The sequence below is a fragment of the Coturnix japonica genome, chromosome 12, assembly GCF_054131305.1.
Source record: "Coturnix japonica strain WE chromosome 12, WE-NBRP24, whole genome shotgun sequence".
In the NCBI taxonomy this organism is placed as follows: domain Eukaryota; kingdom Metazoa; phylum Chordata; class Aves; order Galliformes; family Phasianidae; genus Coturnix; species Coturnix japonica.
The window spans coordinates 2,231,278-2,239,482 of record NC_140674.1 but is presented as its reverse complement, the minus strand read 5'-3'; positions in this window follow the sequence as shown (position 1 = coordinate 2,239,482).

The following is an 8,205-nucleotide window of genomic DNA, read 5'->3' as shown; positions in this document are numbered from 1 at the left end:
ACCTGTCCCAATAAAGGCCTTCCGATCTGGTCAAATGTCCACTGTCCCTTCCAGATCCCCTGCCTTCCCCTTCCTGCCTTTTAAAACATGTTTCTAGGTTTCTTAAATCCTGTGTGTGTCATGAAGCAGTGACTTAATTCACTGCAGCAGTTCCCCATGAGCTGCAGTTTCTGAGCTGTGCTCCTAGGTCCTGCAGCGTGCAGCTTACCTGTCCCATACAGAGCCAGCATCACTGCTCTGGCACAGCAAGCAGGCTGCTCTCAGTCAATGCAGTGAAGCAGAGTACATTCAGACAGATCAATTCTGTGCAAGTATGAAGTACATCCTCCAGCTCTCTGAGAGTCAGATGAGTGTTCTCTCAGAAAATGGTGCATCATTCCGTCAGTGGGTGCTGATACCTTCTGTCTCCCACATGGCAGCAGAAAAAGAACAAAAGCCAAAGCTTCTCCTTGTTCTCATCTCCCATTTTCACAGCATGCTTTAGCTGAATCTCGGAGATGAGGCAGGGAAGGAGTAGTTGATTTGATGGCTTTTTCTCTGCATGACATATTTGTTCTAATATAAGAAGAAGCCTTTCTTCATAAGTGGTATATGCAGCCACAAGTTTCAGATGGTAAATCTTTGCTCTTCAGTGATGTTGTTGCCTTTGAGAGCCTTCACTTGGTGCACTCTGTTTTGGAATGAGGGAGAGTTTAAAGCCTCAAAGCCCTTCTTTGTCCAAAGTGATGTTGAGGACTGGTGGAAATGCTAGCAGACATGAGATTCAACCAGAGGAATCCTGTGCCAGTTCAGGGCTAGTGTTGATACTGCCCAAGAGAACCTGGAAGAAAACATAGTTTCAGAATTCAGACCAGAAAATCATGTATGCACATTGTTTCTGTGTTCAGTTTCTGAACACTGAAGTGTATATAAGAAAAGATGTACCCAAATTTGAAATGTAGAGAGAGAAACAGACAACCACAAGTACCTAGAATTTGCAGGTGAAGCCTACTGCAATGGAACTTTTTCCCTACCCAAATAGTTCTCAATTTATAGTTCCCTGAACTGTGTTTCTCTGCTGTTCCTTCATTTCAGGCTATTTCCCCGTGGCTGTTGATCAGGTTCAAAAGGTTGGCTCCTGGAAAACCTCATCATCCTCTCTGATTAATTCAGTCTGTCTGGATTTGTTTCGAACATCAGTGGACATGAAAGAGATGGGAAATCAGCAAACTGCTAATGAGTGCAAATGAGGGGCATGTGGAACGGATGCCATCTGTTCAGCAGAAGCACACCTCCCTTGGCACGAGGAAGGCAGAAGAGGACCCTTGAGAAGAGAGAAATGAGAGCATACAGTTGCTGGTGTGGCAGGAAGGGAGCAGGGATCTCTGGTGTACACTAAGGAGGACTGGGGGAAGGAAGAGGACAACCCATGTGGGGGCTGGATGGAAACACAGAGAGAGATGAGCAAGCCCAGCCTGCCAGAGATGGGAGGGCTGCTTTATCCCAGCACGGGCAGCAGTGTTGAAGTCAGGCAAATGAAGACTACTTTTAGCAGGAGAAACTCACCGAAAGGAAACTACTGTGTTCTATCATCTTCTCTCCTGAAAGAATCTAACCAACTCTTTGAGCCTGCAGAGACTCAGAAAAAAAGTGTGTGCTGAGACAGCTGTATTAGTTTCCAGGAATGACTGAATGAATGAAGGAATTTGACCCAGGCTATTTCCTGCCAGTGAATGAACCAGCCGAGAGTCTAAAATCCTTGATCCAATATCAGCTTAAATTTAATTATTGATGGATCTGTATCGGTATTTCTTGGTTCTGCAGGCTGCAGAGGATGGGTAATGGGATACGAGGATTTGCTCTGCAGGCGTCTGGCAGATGACGCCGCCAGGTTGAAGTGAACAATCTTTGCTACTTATCTGACTGTTTTCCAGGGCTTGCATTAAGTTAATTGCTACTCTGCTCTCATCTGCTTGGTGAGCAGCAAAATTTAGGACTGTCATTAATAACATTAGTGCTTAGCACAGAAATAGAAGGGAAGGACGTGACACCTTGAGAACCCAACTGCTGAAATGGTGAAATACAAACATCCAAGTCACGTATTCAACAGTTTATGCATTCCAGACATTCTGGAATATAAGAATAGGGGGAAATTCATTACTGTGAGGGGATGAAGCCCTGGCACTGATGCACGGAGAGCTGTGGATGCCCCATCTTGGGGTGCTCAAAGGCAGGCTGGGGGTCCCCGGGCATCCTGAGCTGGGGGTGTCCCTGCTCATGGCAGAGGTGGGACTGGTGGGCTTTAAGGCCCCTTCCAACCCAAAGCAGCTCATTGAACTGCTACTGTCATTAGAAGATTTTCACCATCTCAAATGTAAAATAATCATTCAGCAAAATTTTCTCTGATTCTGCAGGAGGAGATGCTTGTGTGACGACTTGAGGGAAGGTAATGGGAAATCTTTAATGACTGTTGTGTGACTTCATTTCCCTGCTTAATTTTGTATTGTTCTTTGTCAGAGTGCATAATTAAGCCCTCTGAAGGCTTTGTTAAAGTCTCAGCCAGGAAACCAAAAATGGAAATACAGGTGAAGTAGCCATAGATACACAGCTTCAAACAACAGAGGCAGAGCAGCAGTAAGGGAGCAGCTATTTCAGTGGCTCTGATGTAATAGTCTTTCAGGTGCTGAAGTGGGGATCCATGAAGGGCTAAAATCAAAAAGGCCTCCTAAGTACAAGAGAAATGAGGCACTGGATAATGTTACCAGGACGAAGCGCAAAAACACAGCAGGCTGAGATTCACATACACAGGCAGGGATGCTAAACAGTGAACAGGACAGCTTGCTTCTCCTGCCTCTGCCCTTCACTGTTGGAATGATGTTATATTGTGTCTGTGAGAGAAAACAAATCACCACCAAGACTCTGCCACTGTTACAATGCAGATAATAGTCTTGTCACAGGATCTCATAAATGAGACCACATGGGCAACACAAAGCACATCACAAATCCTGCCCACAAGAAAGAAACCTCTGCATGTACAGACAGTGGCACCTCTAGGAAAAAGTGTGCTGTGTCCAGGATGCTGGCTGCAACAGCTGCATCTTGGCATACAGTCCTGCTGCCTGCCAGTCCATGTTCTGAAACAGGCAAATAAAAGAATTTCAGAGATAAAAAATGAAGGTTCTGAAATCACCAGCGGTGCCATTGGTAACAATGTCATTGCAAATGCTTGCAGTTGACATACTTGATCAAACATACGTTTTGGAAACAAAACTGCATGTTGGATTTATATCGGCGGTAGCAATTAGTATGTCAAAACCAAGTGTCACTTTAAAGTGGCAAGATGTGTGTCTTAGGATAAAGCACTGGCTCTCAATGGCAGCTTACTAGCAGACCTAGAGGTGCTGTTTGATGTGTGTCTGTTTTGCTTTCTCTCCTCCTGTGTGCTCAGTGGCAGTGGCCAATGCCAGCAGCTTGCTGCCGGCTGCTGCCTGAGCAATGTGATCAGCTGGAAGGCAAAACTCCTGAACACACAACTTGAAGTCTCTTAACAATGTCTGTAGTAAGAATATGGTCTTATAGGTAAGACTCTTTTGACAGCGAAGCGTGAGCATTAATATATTTGCAGTTTCAGCAGAGAAAAGACTAACACTGAATGAACTCAGCCAGAATGCTTCATTAACGTATCATGAGTACCGACAGTGCCAAGGTCATAATTTGGTTTGCAGCTACACTAATTACCAGAAGGTTTTAAAATAAGGTCTTTTTATAGGTCTTCTAGCTGCCAGGGCATTGTGAGTGGGGTGATTTATCAGGCGTCAGTCTTTGGATTTTATGCTCTCATGGCATTGATGCTTCCATCGCTCTGGAACAAAACAATCTCTCCCCGGCTGTTTGCTTTTTTGACAGAGGGGCTATTAAAGTTTCCAAGTCAGCTGATGCACCTAGATGGTACTCAAACACATTAAGCTGTTACATTTTTCTCTTCCCTATGGGCAGCAGCCCTGTACCAACCAGCAGCATTGTGTCAGCACAAAGCAGCATGGGGCTGGGAGCCAGGAGCAGCACACCTGTGGTCAGGAGCCTGGAACCGTGGCACTGAACAGTAGCAGGGTGGATGCTGTGATCTCTGTTCCTATGTGCTGGCAGGGCTGGCAAACATGTGAAATAGGATGCAAGCAAGGGTAAGAAGAAGAAGAGCTGCTGAGTGCTCCAACACAGCTATGTGGTCTGCACTGGCAGAGCTGCACAGTCAGTCATATGGAGATAGGCAGCATTCAGAGAGTTTGACCCATCCCTGCACACCAGAACTGGCAAAAGCCAGCCACAGAGTGGCTTCTTCCTTTTGCCCACTAATGAGTTCCAGCCAAGCAGGAAGTCTGGGTTGACACGTAGGTATGCGTGTCGTCACAGAAATGGCACAAGTGGCAGAATGATGGGGACCATGATTTCCTCATTTGTTGCTCCATCCTGACATTCTTGAGTACTAGAAATGTCACGGTGCCTCGTCACGCTGCAGGTCTTCATGACCTAAACATGACTTTGAAGTTGTGCATTGTTTTGCCTGATGTGTGCTGCTGTTCCACCCAAAATGGTGCTTTGATGGCAGTCATCTGCCCTTGCAGTAAGGAGATGGAGACCAGACCCTCCACAGCCCAGCACTCTGATACCCTCAGTGCCCCAGGGCTGGGGGCAACAGGCCACAAGAGGCAAGAAGACAGAAAAAGGATCATTGCAGACAGGTAATGATAGTAAGACAGTAACAGCAGTCAATCAGTAACAGGTTACAAGGCCCCAGAATAGTAGGTTTCCTGACAGTGCTTCAGCTGTCAATCAGTACATCACAGGGAAAAGCAAACAAACAGGAACACCCCCTGTTAGAGGGGAAGTGGTTCATGAGCTTTGATGCAGTGGTAGATAAAGTTTGGGAGAAATGGTAAAAGCCTAAAAATACAACATTTGTCCAGACTTGCTGCACTTCCAGCTGTTTTCCAGCTTTGTGATGGAATTCCTACACAGTCTTGCAGCTCTCCCTGCTCACTGCACAGATGGGCAGCTGCAAGTATGAACATGAACCGCTCTGAAATGACTCAGTGGCTCCAGTGTTTTCTGTATTATCACTGTCCTTCAACCAGAGAATCTGGCTCAGAACATCCATTATCTCTGCAGAAGGTACTGAGTAGCTCCCGGATGCATTCAGCCTCATAGCAGGGATGCATCATTACACAGGTGCTCTTGCACTTCAGCACCATCCCAGTCCTGTCCAGTAGGCTGCGAATGTTCAGAAAGGCTTTCCACTAGATGGCCCTCTACATCAAAGCTTGAGCACAGCCTGTAGATGGGCGGGCAGTTTCTTGGCTTTGAATTTCACTTTAAGCTTTGTCGACAGCAAGAGATTCCAAGAGATACAGACTTTCTGTCCTAAGATTCATGCAGCGGAACTCCAGGCCTGAACCCAGGCAGTGCCGTTCCTGTAACTCTATACCTGTATTAAAATACTTTGTGCTTTTTACTGTCAACCCATATTCAGATCATGTATACTTCAAATCCTCAGAGTGCATCTGGGAGGTTATCTGCCCACAACCAGCCAACCAGAGTCCATTTTGTAGATTCTTCCTTGGAGCAGAACTGAGAATACTTCCTCACATTTGTTGCTCTGGGGCACCTCTTGTTGTCCAAATATCACCTTCCTGTCTGTCTGATTCTCCTCTGATGCTGCCTGCTGTTTAATTGCAGAATGTTTGACACAGGTCTCATCTTCCTGCCATGATATCCTTGCACACACACCCTTCCAGCACTGCTTCTTCCCAAGGGGTGTCTCACAACGCAGTGTCACACAGCTTCAGAGCTTTGTAAATGAGCCTGGTCTTCCTTCTCATTTTGTGAAGGAACACGTGGGCTTTGAGTCTTAGGCTGCTGCACAATAAATGAAGGCTCAGTACAGTTGGAAATTAGTTGTTTGGCTGGAAAAGGGCAAAGAATGGTACTAAGAACTGGTGCCACTGAATACAAGCTTTTGCTAATAGGGTATAATGTAAGTACAGAACAATCATCAAGCAAAGCACAGATGGATTAAGAAGTTGATCCTAAGTGCCTACAAAGAAAAACAAAATAAGGAAATGCATTTTGAAAGGTATTTTTGTGAGTAGTCAAGAACTGGAATATTTCCTGGGGAGGAAATGCAGCCACTTCACAAGAGTGCAGCCGTGTGTTAGTGTGGGCCCTGCAGAGTTCTCTTTGTCTCACTGTGCTGCCTTCAAGGGGCTGAGATCAGTTTCTTTTGCTGAAAAGGGTGGTTCTGCTAAATGGTATTATGATAACATAATGAGAAATCAGAGGAGCTAAGTCTTGACAAGGCGTCCAGCTCCAGTTAATTAAAGTAGAGAAGTCCTACTGTGGTGCCAGGGGAAATCACAGGAACACAGATGGGGAGATTTGATTGCTTACTGGGGATTAGCATGGTTAGTGCATGCTGGAACCAGCAGAATCAGCAGCTGGGAAGAGGTGCAGATGTGGACTGTAGATAAGAAAATCTCTGCATGCAAAGGAAAAGACAGGCCATAGTATTAGCACAGTCTCATTTTTATGGGGGTAGAGTCTGGAAAAAAAAGGATATTTATACCTGGTTGTGACTCTTTGTGGTAAAAGCAGTTCTATCCATGTGTAGCAGAGCCAGGCCCAGGCCAGTCCTGTGTAACAAATCATCCTGATCCAAACTGTACCCAGTCTTCGCAGGCTGGTTCATCCTTTTCCACATTACAAGGTCAGAGCACACCTCAGCACATCTCAGCACAGCCGTGAGAGTCGCGGAGTTGCCTGTCACAGCTCCTCTGATCTCTGGCAGCAATAGCCAGCCTGCCTTAGCCTGGCAGTGGAAGACGTACATCATACAGGATGAGACTGCAAGTGGTACTTGCTGCTCAAAGCAACCAAAATCCCCTTGTGCCCTGTCTGCACAAAAGACGGTAGTGCAAAAATGTCAGTGGATCACAGGAGAGCATCTTCCATGCTCTTCTTGGTCTGACAGCTGGGCAGCCAGGTATGTAATAAAGAGAACCATGGGGAATGGATAAGGGGTTTGGGTATGGCTCTGTGCATGTGGCCCACACTGGACCCCCACTGGGCCCAGAGCAGGCTGTGCATCTCAGCACATACTGGCAGTAATCTCCCTCCCATATAGTGGCTGTGTCTGGCACCTGCTCCACTGCCTGATATAAGGTCAGCATCTCTCCACAGGCACAGGAATTTTAGAGACCTAGTGCTGCTTCTGCACCTGTGTCATCCAGTACTGCTGCTGTGTCCCACAGCTGGAGGGGCCTCTTGGCTTCAGCAAGGGCTCCTTCCCCTGGTGGGCACTGGGCCTCACACTGAACACACCCTGCACAGCAGGCACCACTCCTCACAGCCCACCATCAAAAGGCATGAGCAGGAAGAGATAACGCATGTATCTCCTTCCACACTGCCTTTCTCCTCCCACTCCTGCTTCTGCTCCAACTCTACCAGTCATGAGTGGTGTTCCCCAGGGGTTGGCATCGGGTCCTGCCCTGTGCAATATGTTCACTGATTACCTGGATGAGGAGACTGAGTGTATCCTCAGCAAGTCTGCAGATGACAACAAGTTGGGAGGGGGTGTAGGTTTGTCTGGGGATAGGAAGGCCCTACAGGTGGATCTGGGCAGGCTGGATGGCTGGGATGAGACCAATGGGATGAAGTTCAACAAGACCAACTGCCAGGTCCTGCACTTTGGTCACAACACTACAGGCTTGGGACAGAGTGACTAGAAGACTGTGTGGAGGAGGACATGGGGCTGTTGGTCATTGCTTGGCTGAACGTGAACCAGCAGTGTACCCAGGTGGGCAAAAAGGCCAGTGGCATCCCAGCTTGTATCAGAAGTAACATAGCCAGCAGGAGCTGGAGTTGTTTATCCCCTGTCCTGCAGTGGTGAGGTTGAGCCTTGAGTATTGCCCCCACTGTCACCAATGTTGCATACAGTATGAAATTCTTTAAGAATTATTAGACTGATGAAAGTTCCACTCTGTGAATTAAACAACCTTTAAGAAAGAAGACTGGTACTGTAAAAACAGCCCTTATTAAGAAAGCTGTTGATGCTGTTTTGTAAATGCATGTCTGAAAAGAAGGCACACAGGAGAGATCCTTCAATCTAGGAATCAGTACAGAATGCTTCTCTCTTGAGGGAGAGCAGGTGGCACCTGGGACTTCATGGCATTT